Source organism: Leptidea sinapis, chromosome 44 (assembly GCF_905404315.1).
Source record: "Leptidea sinapis chromosome 44, ilLepSina1.1, whole genome shotgun sequence".
In the NCBI taxonomy this organism is placed as follows: Eukaryota; Metazoa; Arthropoda; class Insecta; order Lepidoptera; family Pieridae; genus Leptidea; species Leptidea sinapis.
The window spans coordinates 8,684,237-8,702,982 of record NC_066308.1 but is presented as its reverse complement, the minus strand read 5'-3'; positions in this window follow the sequence as shown (position 1 = coordinate 8,702,982).

The following is an 18,746-nucleotide window of genomic DNA, read 5'->3' as shown; positions in this document are numbered from 1 at the left end:
GATTTGGTGATCATTTTTCAAATCCAAGATGGCCGTCGCACAAAATTATGATTTCAGCAATATGGATATCGTGTCCGAGATTCTCGAGTGTGCAGAGAACGACTTGGTGATCATTTTTCAAATCCAAGATGGCCGCCGCACAAAATTATGATAACTACATTATGGATATCGTATCAGAGGTTCTCGAGGGTGCTGACAACGATTTTGTGATCATTTTTGAAATCCAAGATGGCCACCGCACAAAATTATGATTTTAGCAATATGGATATCGTGTCCGAGGTTCTCGAGGGTGCAGCGAACAATTCTGTGATCATTTTTGAAATCCAAGAAGGCTGCTGCAAACAATAATGTTTTCAGCAATATGGATATCGTTTCTGAGGTTTTCGAAGGTGCAGAAAATGATTTTGGGATCATTTTGAAATCCAAGATGGCCGCCACTCAAAATTAAGATAACAACATTATGGGTATCGTATCCGAGGTTCTCGAGGGTGCTGAGAACGATTTTGTGATCATTTTTGAAATCCAAGATGGCCATCGCACAAAATTATGATTTTAGCAATATGGATATCGTGTCCGAGGTTCTCGAGGGTGCAGCAAACAATTCTGTGATCATTTTTGAAATCCAAGAAGGATGCTGCAAACAATAATGTTTTCAGCAATATGGATATCGTTTCTGAGGTTTTCGAAGGTGCAGAAAATGATTTTGGGATCATTTTTAAATCCGAGATGGCCGCCGTGCAAGATTATGATCACGAAAACATGGGTATCGTATCCGAGGTTCTCGAGAGTGCACAGAACGATTTTGTGATCATCTTTGAAATTCAAGATGGCCGCCACTCAAAATTAAGATAACTACATTATGGGTATCGTATCCGAGGTTCTCGAGGGTGCAGAGAAAGATTTGGTGATCATTTTTCAAATCCAAGATGGCCATCGCACAAAATTATGATTTCAGCAATATGGATATCGTGTCCGAGATTCTCGAGGGTGCAGCGAACGACTTGGTGATCATTTTTCAAATCCAAGATGGCCGCTGCACAAAATTATGATTCTAGCAATATGGATATCGTGTCCGTGGTTCTCAAGGGTGCAGAGAACGATTTTGTGATCATTTTTCAAATCGAAAATGGCCGCCGCTCAAAAGTATGATAACTACATTATTGGTATCGTATCCGAGGTTATCGAGGGTGCTGAGAACGATTTTGTTATCATTTTTCAAATCCAAGATGGCCGCCGCACAAAATTATGATTTCAGCAATATGGATATCGTACCCGAGGTTCTCGAGGGTGCAGAGAACAATTCTGTGATCATTTTTTAAATCCAAGAGGGCTGCCGCAATCAATCATGTTTTCAGCAATATGGATATCGTGTCCAAGATTCTCGAGGGTGCAGAGAACTATTTGTCGAACATTTTTCAAATCCAAGATGGCCGCCGCACAAAATTATGATTTCAGCAATATGGATATCGTGTCCGAAGTTCTCGAGGGTGCAGCGAACAATTCTGAGATAATTTTTCAAATCCAAGAAAATGCCGCAAACAATTATGTTTTCAGAAATATGGTATCGTTTCTGAGGTTTTCGAGGGTGTAGAAAATAATTTTGGGATCATTTTAAAATCCGAGATGGCCGCCGTGCAAGATTATGATCACGAAAACATGGGTAACGTATCCGAGGTTCTCGAGAGTGCACAGAACGATTTTGTGATCATTTTTTAAATCCAAGATTGCCGCCACTCAAAATTAAGATAACCACATTATGGGTATCGTATCCGAGGTTCTCGAGGGTGCAGAGAACGATTTGGTGATCATTTTTCAAATCCAAGATGTTCGTCGCAAAAAATCTTGATTTCAGCAATATGGATATCGTGTCCGAGATTCTCGAGGGTGCAGAGAAAGATTTAGTGATCATTTTTCAAATCCAAGATGGCCGCCGCTTAAAAGTATGATAACTACATTATGGATATCGTATCAGAGGTTCTCGAGGGTGCTGAGAACGATTTTGTGATCATTTTTCAAATCCAAGAGGGCCGTTTGCAAGATTATGATCACAAAAATATGCGTATCGTGTCCGAGGTTCTCGAGGGTGCTGAGAACGATTTTGTGATCATTTTTGAAATCCAAGATGGCCGCCGCACAAAATTATGATTTTAGCAATATGGATATCGTGTCCGAGGTTCTCGAGGGTGCAGCGAACAATTCTGTGATCATTTTTGAAATCCAAGAGGGCTGCTGCAAACAATAATGTTTTCAGCAATATGGATATTGTTTCTGAGGTTTTCGAAGGTGCAGAAAATAATTTTGGGACCATTTTTAAATACGAGATGGCCGCCGTGCAAGATTATGATCACGAAAACATGGGTATCGTATCCGAGGTTCTCGAGAGTGCACAGAACGATATTGTGATCATTTTTGAAATCCAAGATGGCCGCCACTCAAAATTAAGATAACTACATTATGGGTATCGTATCCGAGGTTCTCGAGTGTGCAGAGAAAGATTTGGTGATCATTTTTCAAATCCAAGTTGGCCGTCGCACAAAATTATGATTTCAGCAATATGGATATCGTGTCCGAGATTCTCAAGGGTGCAGAGAACGACTTGGTGATCATTTTTCAAATCCAAGATGGCCGCTGCACAAAATTATGATTTTAGCAATATGGATATCGTGTCCGTGGTTCTCAAGGGTGCAGAGAACGATTTTGTGATCATTTTATAAATCCAAGAGGGCTGCCGCAATCAATCATGTTTTCAGCAATATGGATATCGTATCAGAGGTTCTCGAGGGTGCTGAGAACGATTTTGTGATCATTTTTGAAATCCAAGATGGCCACCGCACAAAATTATGATTTTAGCAATATGGATATCGTGTCCGAGGTTCTCGAGGGTGCAGCGAACAATTCTGTGATTATTTTTGAAATCCAAGAAGGCTGCTGCAAACAATAATGTTTTCAGCAATATGGATATCGTTTCTGAGGTTTTCGAAGGTGCAGAAAATGATTTTGGGATCATTTTGAAATCCAAGATGGCCGCCACTCAAAATTAAGATAACTACATTATGGGTATCGTATCCGAGGTTCTCGAGGGTGCTGAGAACGATTTTGTGATCATTTTTGAAATCCAAGATGGCCATCGCACAAAATTATGATTATAGCAATATGGATATCGTGTCCGAGGTTCTCGAGGGTGCAGCAAACAATTCTGTGATCATTTTTGAAATCCAAGAAGGATGCTGCAAACAATAATGTTTTCAGCAATATGGATATCGTTTCTGAGGTTTTCGAAGGTGCAGAAAATGATTTTGGGATCATTTTTAAATCCGAGATGGCCGCCGTGCAAGATTATGATCACGAAAACATGGGTATCGTATCCGAGGTTCTCGAGAGTGCACAGAACGATTTTGTGAACATCTTTGAAATCCAAGATGGCCGTCGCACAAAATTATGATTTCAGCAATATGGATATCGTGTCCGAGATTCTCGAGGGTGCAGAGAACGACTTGGTGATCATTTTTCAAATCAAAGATGGCCGCCGCACAAAATTATGTTAACTACATTATGGATATCGTATCAGAGGTTCTCGAGGGCGCTGAGAACGATTTTGTGATCATTTTTGAAATCCAAGATGGCCACCGCACAAAATTATGATTTTAGCAATATGGATATCGTGTCCGAGGTTCTCGATGGTGCAGCGAACAATTCTGTGATCATTTATGAAATCCAAGAAGGCTGCTGCAAACAATAATGTTTTCAGCAATATGGATATCGTTTCTGAGGTTTTCGAAGGTGCAGAAAATGATTTTGGGATCATTTTTAAATCCGAGATGGCCGCCGTGCAAGATTATGATCACGAAAACATGGGTATCGTATCCGAGGTTCTCGAGAGTGCACAGAACGATTTTGTGATCATTTTTGAAATCAAAGATGGCCGCCACTCAAAATTAAGATAACTACATTATGGGTATCGTATCCGAGGTTCTCGAGGGTGCAGAGAACGATTTGGTGATCATTTTTCAAATCCAAGATGGCCGTCGCACAAAATTATGATTTCAGCAATATGGATATCGTGTCCGAGATTCTCGAGGGTGCAGAGAACGACTTGGTGATCATTTTTCAAATCCAAGATGGCCGCCGCACAAAATTATGATAACTACATTATGGATATCGTATCAGAGGTTCTCGAGGGTGCTGAGAACGATTTTGTGATCATTTTTGAAATCCAAGATGGCCACCGCACAAAATTATGATTTTAGCAATATGGATATCGTGTCCGAGGTTCTCGAGGGTGCAGCGAACAATTCTGTGATCATTTTTGAAATCCAAGAAGGCTGCTGCAAACAATAATGTTTTCAGCAATATGGATATCGTTTCTGAGGTTTTCGAAGGTGCAGGAAATGATTTTGGGATCATTTTTAAATCCGAGATGGCCGCCGTGCAAGATTATGATCACGAAAACATGGGTATCGTATCCGAGGTTCTCGAGAGTGCACAGAACGATTTTGTGATCATTTTTGAAATCAAAGATGGCCGCCACTCAAAATTAAGATAACTACATTATGGGTATCGTATCCGAGGTTCTCGAGGGTGCAGAGAACGATTTGGTGATCATTTTTCAAATCAAAGATGGCTGTCACGCAAAATTATGATTTCAGCAATATGGATATCGTGTCCGAGATTCTCGAGGGTGCAGAGAACGACTTGGTGATCATTTTTCAAATCCAAGATGGCCGCCGCACAAAATTATGATAACTACATTATGGATATCGTATCAAAGGTTCTCGAGGGTGCTGAGAACGATTTTGTGATCATTTTTGAAATCCAAGAGGGCCACCGCACAAAATTATGATTTTAGCAATATGGATATCGTGTCCGAGGTTCTCTAGGGTGCAGCGAACAATTCTGTGAGTATTTTTTTAAATCCAAGAAGGCTGCTGCAAACAATAATGTTTTCAGCAATATGGATATCGTTTCTGAGGTTTTCGAAGGTGCAGAAAATGATTTTGGGATCATTTTGAAATCCAAGATGGCCGCCACTCAAAATTAAGATAACTACATTATGGGTATCGTATCCGAGGTTCTCGAGGGTGCTGAGAACGATTTTGTGATCATTTTTGAAATCCAAGATGGCCACCGCACAAAATTATGATTTTAGCAATATGGATATCGTGTCCGAGGTTCTCGAGGGTGCAGCAAACAATTCTGTGATCATTTTTGAAATCCAAGAAGGCTGCTGCAAACAATAATGTTTTCAGCAATATGGATATCGTTTCTGAGGTTTTCGAAGGTGCAGAAAATGATTTTGGGATCATTTTTAAATCCGAGATGGCCGCCGTGCAAGATTATGATCACGAAAACATGGGTATCGTATCCGAGGTTCTCGAGAGTGCACAGAACGATTTTGTGATCATTTTTGAAATCAAAGATGGCCGCCACTCAAAATTAAGATAACTACATTATGGGTATCGTATCCGAGGTTCTCGAGGGTGCAGAGAACGATTTGGTGATCATTTTTCAAATCAAAGATGGCTGTCGCGCAAAATTATGATTTCAGCAATATGGATATCGTGTCCGAGATTCTCGAGGGTGCAGAGAACGACTTGGTGATCATTTTTCAAATCCAAGATGGCCGCCGCACAAAATTATGATAACTACATTATGGATATCGTATCAAAGGTTCTCGAGGGTGCTGAGAACGATTTTGTGATCATTTTTCAAATCCAAGATGGCCGCCGCACAAAATTATGATTTCAGCAATATGGATATCGTGTACGGGGTTCTCTAGGGTGCAGCGAACAATTCTGAGAGCATTTTTGAAATCCAAGAAGGCTGCTGCAAACAATAATGTTTTCAGCAATATGGATATCGTTTCTGAGGTTTTCGAAGGTGCAGAAAATGATTTTGGGATCATTTTTAAATCCAAGATGGCCGCCACTCAAAATTAAGATAACTACATTATGGGTATCGTATCCGAGGTTTTCGAGAGTGCACAGAACGATTTTATGATCATTTTTGAAATCCAAGATGGCCACCGCACAAAATTATGATTTTAGCAATATGGGTATCGTGTTCGAGGTTCTCGAGGGTGCAGCAAACAATTCTGTGATCATTTTTGAAATCCAAGAAGGCTGCTGCAAACAATAATGTTTTCAGCAATATGGATATCGTTTCTGAGGTTTTCGAAGGTGCAGAAAATGATTTTGGGATCATTTTTAAATCCGAGATGGCCGCCGTGCAAGATTATGATCACGAAAACATGGGTATCGTATCCGAGGTTCTCGAGAGTGCACAGAACGATTTTGTGATCATTTTTGAAATCCAAGATGGCCGCCACTCAAAATTAAGATAACTACATTATGGGTATCGTATCCGAGATTCTCGAGGGTGCAGAGAAAGATTTGGTGATCATTTTTCAAATCCAAGATGGCCGTCGCACAAAATTATGATTTCAGCAATATGGATATCATGTCCTAGATGGCCGCCATGCATGATTATGATCACGAAAACATGGGTATCGTATCCGAGGTTCTCGAGAGTGCACAGAACGATTTTTTGATCATTTTTGAAATCCAAGATGGCCGCCACTCAAAATTAAGATAACTACATTATGGGTATCGTATCCGAGGTTCTCGAGGGTGCAGAGAACGATTTGGTGATCATTTTTCAAATCCAAGATGGCCGTCGCACAAAATTATGATTTCAGCAATATGGATATCGTGTCCGATATTCTCGAGAGTGCACAGAACGATTTTGTGATCATTTTTGAAATCCAAGATGGCCGCCACTCAAAATTAAGATAACTTCATTATGGGTATCGTATCCGAGGTTCTCGAGGGTGAAGAGTACGATTTGGTGATCATTTTTCAAATCCAAGATGGTCATCGCACAAAATCATGATTTCAGCAATATGGATATCGTGTCCGAGATTCTCGAGGGTGCAGAGAAAGATTTGGTGATCATTTTTCAAATCCAAGGTGGCCGCCGCTCAAAAGTATGATAACTAGATTATGGATATCGTGTCCGAGGTTCTCGAGGGTGCAGCGAACAATTCTGTGATCATTTTTGAAATCCAAGAGGGCTGCTGCAAACAATAATGTTTTCAGCAATATGGATATCGTTTCTGAGGTTTTCGAAGGTGCAGAAAATAATTTTGGGATCATTTTTAAATCCGAGATGGCCGCCGTGCAAGATTATGATCACGAAAACATGGGTATCGTATCCGAGGTTCTCGAGAGTACACAGAACGATTTTGTGATCATTTTTGAAATCAAAGATGGCCGCCACTCAAAATTAAGATAACTACATTATGGGTATCGTATCCGAGGTTCTCGAGGGTGCAGAGAACGATTTGGTGATCATTTTTCAAATCCAAGATGGCCGTCGCACAAAATTATGATTTCAGCAATATGGATATCGTGTCCGAGATTCTCGAGGGTGCAGAGAACGACTTGGTGATCATTTTTCAAATCAAAGATGGCCGCCGCACAAAATTATGTTAACTACATTATGGATATCGTATCAGAGGTTCTCGAGGGCGCTGAGAACGATTTTGTGATCATTTTTGAAATCCAAGATGGCCACCGCACAAAATTATGATTTTAGCAATATGGATATCGTGTCCGAGGTTCTCGAGGGTGCAGCGAACAATTCTGTGATCATTTTTGAAATCCAAGAAGGCTGCTGCAAACAATAATGTTTTCAGCAATATGGATATCGTTTCTGAGGTTTTCGAAGGTGCAGAAAATGATTTTGGGATCATTTTTAAATCCGAGATGGCCGCCGTGCAAGATTATGATCACGAAAACATGGGTATTGTATCCGAGGTTCTCGAGAGTGCACAGAACGATTTTGTGATCATTTTTGAAATCCAAGATGGCCACCACTCAAAATTAAGATAACTACATTATGGGTATCGTATCCGAGGTTCTCGAGGGTGCAGAGAAAGATTTGGTGATCATTTTTCAAATCCAAGATGGCCGTCGCACAAAATTATGATTTCAGCAATATGGATATCGTGTCCGAGATTCTCGAGGGTGCAGAGAACGACTTGGTGATCATTTTTCAAATCCAAGATGGCCGCTGCACAAAATTATGATTTTAGCAATATGGATATCGTGTCCGTGGTTCTCAAGGGTGCAGAGAACGATTTTGTGATCATTTTTCAAATCGAAAATGGCCGCCGCTCAAAAGTATGATAACTACATTATTGGTATCGTATCCGAGGTTATCGAGGGTGCTGAGAACGATTTTGTGATCATTTTTCAAATCCAAGATGGCCGCCGCACAAAATTATGATTTCAGCAATATGGATATCGTACCCGAGGTTCTCTAGGGTGCAGTGAACGATTTGGTAATCATTTTTCAAATCCAAGATTTCCGCCGCACAAAATTATGATTTTAGCAATATGGATGTCGTGTCCGAGGTTCTCGAGGGTGCAGAGAACAATTCTGTGATCATTTTATAAATCCAAGAGGGCTGCCGCAATCAATCATGATTTCAGCAATATGGATATCGTGTCCGAGATTCTCGAGCGTGCAGAGAAAGACTTGGTGATCATTTTTCAAATCCAAGATGGCCGCCGCACAAAATTATGATAACTACATTATGGATATCGTATCAGAGGTTCTCGAGGGCGCTGAGAACGATTTTGTGATCATTTTTGAAATCCAAGATGGCCACCGCACAAAATTATGATTTTAGCAATATGGATATCGTGTCCGAGGTTCTCGAGGGTGCAGCGAACAATTCTGTGATCATTTTTGAAATCCAAGAAGGCTGCTGCAAACAATAATGTTTTCAGCAATATGGATATCGTTTCTGAGGTTTTCGAAGGTGCAGAAAATGATTTTGGGATCATTTTTAAATCCGAGATGGCCGCCGTGCAAGATTATGATCACGAAAACATGGGTATTGTATCCGAGGTTCTCGAGAGTGCACAGAACGATTTTGTGATCATTTTTGAAATCCAAGATGGCCACCACTCAAAATTAAGATAACTACATTATGGGTATCGTATCCGAGGTTCTCGAGGGTGCAGAGAAAGATTTGGTGATCATTTTTCAAATCCAAGATGGCCGTCGCACAAAATTATGATTTCAGCAATATGGATATCGTGTCCGAGATTCTCGAGGGTGCAGAGAACGACTTGGTGATCATTTTTCAAATTCAAGATGGCCGCTGCACAAAATTATGATTTTAGCAATATGGATATCGTGTCCGTGGTTCTCAAGGGTGCAGAGAACGATTCTGAGATAATTTTTCAAATCCAAGAAAATGCCGCAAACAATTATGTTTTCAGAAATATGGATATCGTGTCTGAGGTTCTCGAGGGTGCAGAAAATAATTTTGGGATCATTTTTAAGTCCGAGATGGCCGCCGTGCAAGATTATGATCACAAAAACATGGGTACCGTATCCGAGGTTCTCGAGAGTGCACAGAACGATTTTGTGATCATTTTTGAAATCCAAGAAGGCTGCCGCAAACAATAATAATTTGAGCAATATGGATATCGTTTCTGAGGTTTTCGAAGGCGCAGAAAATAATTTTGGGATCATTTTTAAATCCGAGATGGCCGGCGTGCAAGATTATGATCACGAAAACATGGGTATTGTATCCGAGGTTCTCGAGAGTGCACAGAACGATTTTGTGATCATTTTTGAAATCCAAGATGGCCACCACTCAAAATTAAGATAACTACATTATGGGTATCGTATCCGAGGTTCTCGAGGGTGCAGAGAACGATTTGGTGATCATTTTTCAAATTCAAGATGGCCGTCGCACAAAATTATGATTTCAGCAATATGGATATCGTGTCCGAGATTCTCGAGGGTGCAGAGAACGACTTGGTGATCATTTTTCAAATCCAAGATGGCCGCCGCACAAAATTATGATAACTACATTATGGATATCGTATCAGAGGTTCTCGAGGGTGCTGAGAACGATTTTGTGATCATTTTTGAAATCCAAGATGGCCACCGCACAAAATTATGATTTTAGCAATATGGATATCGTGTCCGAGGTTCTCGAGGGTGCAGCGAACAATTCTGTGATCATTTTTGAAATCAAAGAAGGCTGCTGCAAACAATAATGTTTTCAACAATATGGATATCGTTTCTGAGGTTTTCGAAGGTGCAGAAAATGATTTTGGGATCATTTTTAAATCCGAGATGGCCGCCGTGCAAGATTATGATCACGAAAACATGGGTATCGTATCCGAGGTTCTCGAGAGTGCACAGACCGATTTTGTGATCATTTTTAAATCAAAGATGGCCGCCACTCAAAATTAAGATAACTACATTATAGGTATCGTATCCGAGGTTCTCGAGGGTGCAGAGAACGATTTGGTGATCATTTTTCAAATCCAAGATGGCCGTCGCACAAAATTATGATTTCAGCAATATGGATATCGTGTCCGAGATTCTCGAGGGTGCAGAGAACGACTTGGTGATCATTTTTCAAATTTTCTTGGATTTCAAAAATGATCACAAAATCGTTCTCAGCACCCTCGAGAACCTCTGATACGATATCCATAATGTAGTTATCATAATTTTGTGCGGCGGCCATCTTGGATTTGAAAAATGATCACCAAGTCGTTCTCTGCACCCTCGAGAATCTCGGACACGATATCCATATTGCTGAAATCATAATTTTGTGCGACGGCCATCTTGGATTTGAAAAATGATCACCAAATCATTCACTGCACCCTCGAGAACCTCGGGTACGATATCCATATTGCTGAAATCATAATTTTGTGCGGCGGCCATCTTGGATTTGAAAAATGGTCACAAAATCGTTCTCAGCACCCTCGATAACCTCGGATACGATACCAATAATGTAGTTATCATACTTTTGAGCGGCGGCCATTTTCGATTTGAAAAATGATCACAAAATCGTTCTCTGCACCCTTGAGAACCACGGACACGATATCCATATTGCTAAAATAAAATTTTGTGCAGCGGCCATCTTGGATTTGAAAAATGATCACCAAGTCGTTCTCTGCACCCTCGAGAATCTCGAACACGATATCCATATTGCTGAAATCATAATTTTGTGCGACGGCCATCTTGGATTTGAAAAATGATAAAAAATTATGATTTTAGCAATATGGATATCGTGTCCGAGGTTCTCGAGGGTGCAGCGAACAATTCTGTGATCATTTTTGAAATCCAAGAAGGCTGCTGCAAACAATAATGTTTTCAGCAATATGGATATCGTTTCTGAGGTTTTCGAAGGTGCAGAAAATGATTTTGGAATCATTTTTAAATCCGAGATGGCCGCCGTGCAAGATTATGATCACGAAAACATGGGTATCGTATCCGAGGTTCTCGAGAGTGCACAGAACGATTTTGTGATCATTTTTAAATCAAAGATGGCCGCCACTCAAAATTAAGATAACTACATTATGGGTATCGTATCCGAGGTTCTCGAGGGTGCAGAGAACGATTTGGTGATCATCTTTCAAATCCAAGATGGCCGCCGCACAAAATTATGATAACTACATTATGGATATCGTATCAGAGGTTCTCGAGGGTGCTGAGAACGATTTTGAGATCATTTTTGAAATCCAAGATGGCCACCGCACAAAATTATGATTTTAGCAATATGGATATCGTGTCCGAGGTTCTCGAGGGTGCAGCGAACAATTCTGTGATCATTTTTGAAATCCAAGAAGGCTGCTGCAAACAATAATGTTTTCAGCAATATGGATATCGTTTCTGAGATTTTCGAAGGTGCAGAAAATGATTTTGGGATCATTTTGAAATCCAAGATGGCCGCCACTCAAAATTAAGATAACTACATTATGGGTATCGTATCCGAGGTTCTCGAGGGTGCTGAGAACGATTTTGTGATCATTTTTGAAATCCAAGATGGCCACCGCACAAAATTATGATTTTAGCAATATGGATATCGTGTCCGAGGTTCTCGAGGGTGCAGCAAACAATTCTGTGATCATTTTTGAAATCCAAGAAGGCTGCTGCAAACAATAATGTTTTCAGCAATATGGATATCGTTTCTGAGGTTTTCGAAGGTGCAGAAAATGATTTTGGGATCATTTTTAAATCCGAGATGGCAGCCGTGCAAGATTATGATCACGAAAACATGGGTATCGTATCCGAGGTTCTCGAGAGTGCACAGAACGATTTTGTGATCATCTTTGAAATCCAAGATGGCCGCCACTCAAAATTAAGATAACTACATTATGGGTATCGTATCCGAGGTTCTCGAGGGTGCAGAGAAAGATTTGGTGATCATTTTTCAAATCCAAGATGGCCGTCGCACAAAATTATGATTTCAGCAATATGGATATCGTGTCCGAGATTCTCGAGGGTGCAGAGAACGACTTGGTGATCATTTTTCAAATCCAAGATGGCCGCTGCACAAAATTATGATTTTAGCAATATGGATATCGTGTCCGTGGTTCTCAAGGGTGCAGAGAACGATTTTGTGATCATTTTTCAAATCGAAAATGGCCGCCGCTCAAAAGTATGATAACTACATTATTAGTATCGTATCCGAGGTTATCGAGGGTGCTGAGAACGATTTTGTGATCATTTTGCAAATCCAAGATGGCCGCCGCGCAAAATTATGATTTCAGCAATATGGATATCGTACCCGAGGTTCTCTAGGGTGCAGTGAACGATTTGGTAATCATTTTTCAAATCCAAGATTTCCGCCGCACAAAATTATGATTTTAGCAATATAGATATCGTGTCCGAGGTTCTCGAGGGTGCAGAGAACAATTCTGTGATCAATTTATAAATCCAAGAGGGCTGCCGCAATCAATCATGTTTTCAGCAATATGGATATCGTGTCCAAGATTCTCGAGGGTGCAGAGAACTTTTTGGTGATCATTTTTCAAATCCAAGATGGCCGCCGCACAAAATTATGATTTCAGCAATATGGATATCGTGTCCGAAGTTCTCGAGGGTGCAGCGAACAATTCTGAGATAATTTTTCAAATCCAAGAAAATGCCGCAAACAATTATGTTTTCAGAAATATGGATATCGTGTCTGAGGTTCTCGAGGGTGCAGAAAATAATTTTGGGATCATTTTTAAGTCCGAGATGGCCGCCGTGCAAGATTATGATCACAAAAACATGGGTACCGTATCCGAGATTCTCGAGAGTGCACAGAACGATTTTGTGATCATTTTTGAAATCCAAGAAGGCTGCCGCAAACAATAATGTTTTCAGCAATATGGATATCGTTTCTGAGGTTTTCGAAGGTGCAGAAAATAATTTTGGGATCATTTTTAAATCCGAGATGGCCGCCGTGCAAGATTTTGATCACGAAAACATGGGTATCGTATCCGAGGTTCTCGAGAGTGCACAGAACGATTTTGTGATCATTTTTGAAATCAAAGATGGCCGCCACTCAAAATTAAGATAACTACATTATGGGTATCGTATCCGAGGTTCTCGAGGGTGCAGAGAATGATTTGGTGATCATTTTTCAAATCCAAGATGGCCGTTGCACAAAATTATGATTTCAGCAATATGGATATCGGGTCCGAGATTCTCGAGTGTGCAGAGAACGACTTGGTGATCATTTTTCAAATCCAAGATGGCCGCCGCACAAAATTATGATAACTACATTATGGATATCGTATCAGAGGTTCTCGAGGGTGCTGAGAACGATTTTGTGATCATTTTTGAAATCCAAGATGGCCACCGCACAAAATTATGATTTTAGCAATATGGATATCGTGTCCGAGGTTCTCGAGGGTGCAGCGAACAATTCTGTGATCATTTTTGAAATCCAAGAAGGCTGCTGCAAACAATAATGTTTTCAGCAATATGGATATCGTTTCTGAGGTTTTCGAAGGTGCAGAAAATGATTTTGGGATCATTTTGAAATCCAAGATGGCCGCCACTCAAAATTAAGATAACTACATTATGGGTATCGTATCCGAGGTTCTCGAGGGTGCTGAGAACGATTTTGTGATCATTTTTGAAATCCAAGATGGCCATCGCACAAAATTATGATTTTAGCAATATGGATATCGTGTCCGAGGTTCTCGAGGGTGCAGAAAACAATTCTGTGATCATTTTTGAAATCCAAGAAGGATGCTGCAAACAATAATGTTTTCAGCAATATGGATATCGTTTCTGAGGTTTTCGAAGGTGCAGAAAATGATTTTGGGATCATTTTTAAATCCGAGATGGCCGCCGTGCAAGATTATGATCACGAAAACATGGGTATCGTATCCGAGGTTCTCGAGAGTGCACAGAACGATTTTGTGATCATCTTTGAAATCCAAGATGGCCGCCACTCAAAATTAAGATAACTACATTATGGGTATCGTATCCGAGGTTCTCGAGGGTGCAGAGAAAGATTTGGTGATCATTTTTCAAATCCAAGATGGCCGTCGCACAAAATTATGATTTCAGCAATATGGATATCGTGTCCGAGATTCTCGAGGGTGCAGCGAACGACTTGGTGATCATTTTTCAAATCCAAGATGGCCGCTGCACAAAATTATGATTCTAGCAATATGGATATCGTGTCCGTGGTTCTCAAGGGTGCAGAGAACGATTTTGTGATCATTTTTCAAATCGAAAATGGCCGCCGCTCAAAAGTATGATAACTACATTATTGGTATCGTATCCGAGGTTATCGAGGGTGCTGAGAACGATTTTGTTATCATTTTTCAAATCCAAGATGGCCGCCGCACAAAATTATGATTTCAGCAATATGGATATCGTACCCGAGGTTCTCGAGGGTGCAGAGAACAATTCTGTGATCATTTTTTAAATCCAAGAGGGCTGCCGCAATCAATCATGTTTTCAGCAATATGGATATCGTGTCCAAGATTCTCGAGGGTGCAGAGAACTATTTGTCGAACATTTTTCAAATCCAAGATGGCCGCCGCACAAAATTATGATTTCAGCAATATGGATATCGTGTCCGAAGTTCTCGAGGGTGCAGCGAACAATTCTGAGATAATTTTTCAAATCCAAGAAAATGCCGCAAACAATTATGTTTTCAGAAATATGGATATCGTTTCTGAGGTTTTCGAGGGTGTAGAAAATAATTTTGGGATCATTTTAAAATCCGAGATGGCCGCCGTGCAAGATTATGATCACGAAAACATGGGTAACGTATCCGAGGTTCTCGAGAGTGCACAGAACGATTTTGTGATCATTTTTTAAATCCAAGATTGCCGCCACTCAAAATTAAGATAACCACATTATGGGTATCGTATCCGAGGTTCTCGAGGGTGCAGAGAACGATTTGGTGATCATTTTTCAAATCCAAGATGTTCGTCGCAAAAAATCTTGATTTCAGCAATATGGATATCGTGTCCGAGATTCTCGAGGGTGCAGAGAAAGATTTAGTGATCATTTTTCAAATCCAAGATGGCCGCCACTCAAAAGTATGATAACTACATTATGGATATCGTATCAGAGGTTCTCGAGGGTGCTGAGAACGATTTTGTGATCATTTTTCAAATCCAAGAGGGCCGTTTGCAAGATTATGATCACAAAAATATGCGTATCGTGTCCGAGGTTCTCGAGGGTGCTGAGAACGATTTTGTGATCATTTTTGAAATCCAAGATGGCTGCCGCACAAAATTATGATTTTAGCAATATGGATATCGTGTCCGAGGTTCTCGAGGGTGCAGCGAACAATTCTGTGATCATTTTTGAAATCCAAGAGGGCTGCTGCAAACAATAATGTTTTCAGCAATATGGATATCGTTTCTGAGGTTTTCGAAGGTGCAGAAAATAATTTTGGGACCATTTTTAAATCCGAGATGGCCGCCGTGCAAGATTATGATCACGAAAACATGGGTATCGTATCCGAGGTTCTCGAGAGTGCACAGAACGATATTGTGATCATTTTTGAAATCCAAGATGGCCGCCACTCAAAATTAAGATAACTACATTATGGGTATCGTATCCGAGGTTCTCGAGTGTGCAGAGAAAGATTTGGTGATCATTTTTCAAATCCAAGATGGCCGTCGCACAAAATTATGATTTCAGCAATATGGATATCGTGTCCGAGATTCTCAAGGGTGCAGAGAACGACTTGGTGATCATTTTTCAAATCCAAGATGGCCGCTGCACAAAATTATGATTTTAGCAATATGGATATCGTGTCCGTGGTTCTCAAGGGTGCAGAGAACGATTTTGTGATCATTTTATAAATCCAAGAGGGCTGCCGCAATCAATCATGTTTTCAGCAATATGGATATCGTATCAGAGGTTCTCGAGGGTGCTGAGAACGATTTTGTGATCATTTTTGAAATCCAAGATGGCCACCGCACAAAATTATGATTTTAGCAATATGGATATCGTGTCCGAGGTTCTCGAGGGTGCAGCGAACAATTCTGTGATTATTTTTGAAATCCAAGAAGGCTGCTGCAAACAATAATGTTTTCAGCAATATGGATATCGTTTCTGAGGTTTTCGAAGGTGCAGAAAATGATTTTGGGATCATTTTGAAATCCAAGATGGCCGCCACTCAAAATTAAGATAACTACATTATGGGTATCGTATCCGAGGTTCTCGAGGGTGCTGAGAACGATTTTGTGATCATTTTTGAAATCCAAGATGGCCATCGCACAAAATTATGATTTTAGCAATATGGATATCGTGTCCGAGGTTCTCGAGGGTGCAGCAAACAATTCTGTGATCATTTTTGAAATCCAAGAAGGATGCTGCAAACAATAATGTTTTCAGCAATATGGATATCGTTTCTGAGGTTTTCGAAGGTGCAGAAAATGATTTTGGGATCATTTTTAAATCCGAGATGGCCGCCGTGCAAGATTATGATCACGAAAACATGGGTATCGTATCCGAGGTTCTCGAGAGTGCACAGAACGATTTTGTGATCATCTTTGAAATCCAAGATGGCCGCCACTCAAAATTAAGATAACTACATTATGGGTATCGTATCCGAGGTTCTCGAGGGTGCAGAGAAAGATTTGGTGATCATTTTTCAAATCCAAGATGGCCGTCGCACATAATTATGATTTCAGCAATATGGATATCGTGTCCGAGATTCTCGAGGGTGCAGAGAACGACTTGGTGATCATTTTTCAAATCCAAGATGGCCGCTGCACAAAATTATGATTTTAGCAATATGGATATCGTGTCCGTGGTTCTCAAGGGTGCAGAGAACGATTTTGTGATCATTTTTCAAATCAAAAATGGCCGCCGCTCAAAAGTATGATAACTACATTATTGGTATCGTATCCGAGGTTATCGAGGGTGCTGAGAACGATTTTGTGATCATTTTTCAAATCCAAGATGGCCGCCGCACAAAATTATGATTTCAGCAATATGGATATCGTACCCGAGGTTCTCGAGGGTGCAGAGAACAATTCTGTGATCATTTTTTAAATCCAAGAGGGCTGCCGCAATCAATCATGTTTTCAGCAATATGGATATCGTGTCCAAGATTCTCGAGGGTGCAGAGAACTATTTGGTGAACATTTTTAAAATCAAAGATGGCCGCCGCACAAACCTATGATTTCAGCAATATGGATATCGTGTCCGAAGTTCTCGAGGGTGCAGCGAACAATTCTGAGATCATTTTTTAAATCCAAGATTGCCGCCACTCAAAATTAAGATAACCACATTATGGGTATCGTATCCGATGTTCTCGAGGGTGCAGAGAACGATTTGGTGATCATTTTTCAAATCCAAGATGGCCGTCGCACAAAATTATGATTTCAGCAATATGGATATCGTGTCCGAGATTCTCAAGGGTGCAGAGAACGACTTGGTGATCATTTTTCAAATCCAAGATGGGCCGCACAAAATTATGATTTTAGCAAAATGGATATCGTGTCCGAGGTTCTCAAGGGTGCAGAGAACGATTTTGTGATCATTTTTCAAATCGAAAATGGCCGCCGCTCAAAAGTATGATAACTACATTATTGGTATCGTATCCGAGGTTATCGAGGGTGCTGAGAACGATTTTGTGATCATTTTCAAATCCAAGATGGCCGCCGCACAAAATTATGATTTCAGCAATATGGATATCGTACCCGAGGTTCTCTAGGGTGCAGTGAACGATTTGGTAATCATTTTTCAAATCCAAGATTTCCGCCGCACAAAATTATGATTTTAGCAATATGGATATCGTGTCCCAGGTTCTCGAGGGTGCAGAGATCAATTCTGTGATCATTTTTTAAATCCAAGAGGGCTGCCGCAATCAATCATGTTTTCAGCAATATGGATATCGTGTCCGAGATTCTCGAGGGTGCAGAGAACAATTTGGTGATCATTTTTCAAATCCAAGATGGCCGCCGCACAAAATTATGATTTCAGCAATATGGATATCGTGTCCGAGATTCTCGAGAGTGCACAGAACGATTTTGTGATCATTTTTCAAATCCAAGATGGCCGCCACTCAAAATTAAGATAACTACATTATGGGTATCGTATCCGAGTTTCTCGAGGGTGCAGAGTAGGATTTGGTGATCATTTTTCAAATCCAAGATGGTTGTCGCACAAAATCATGATTTCAGCAATATGGATATCGTGTCCGAGATTCTCGAGGGTGCAGAGAAAGATTTGGTGATCATTTTTCAAATCCAAGATGGCCGCCGCTCAAAAGAATGATAACTACATTATGGATATCATGTCCGAGGTTCTCGAGGGTGCAGCGAACAATTCTGTGATCATTTTTGAAATCGAAGAGGGCTGCTGCAAACAATAATGTTTTCAGCAATATGGATATCGTTTCTGAGGTTTTCGAAGGTGCAGAAAATAATTTTGGGATCATTTTTAAATCCGAGATG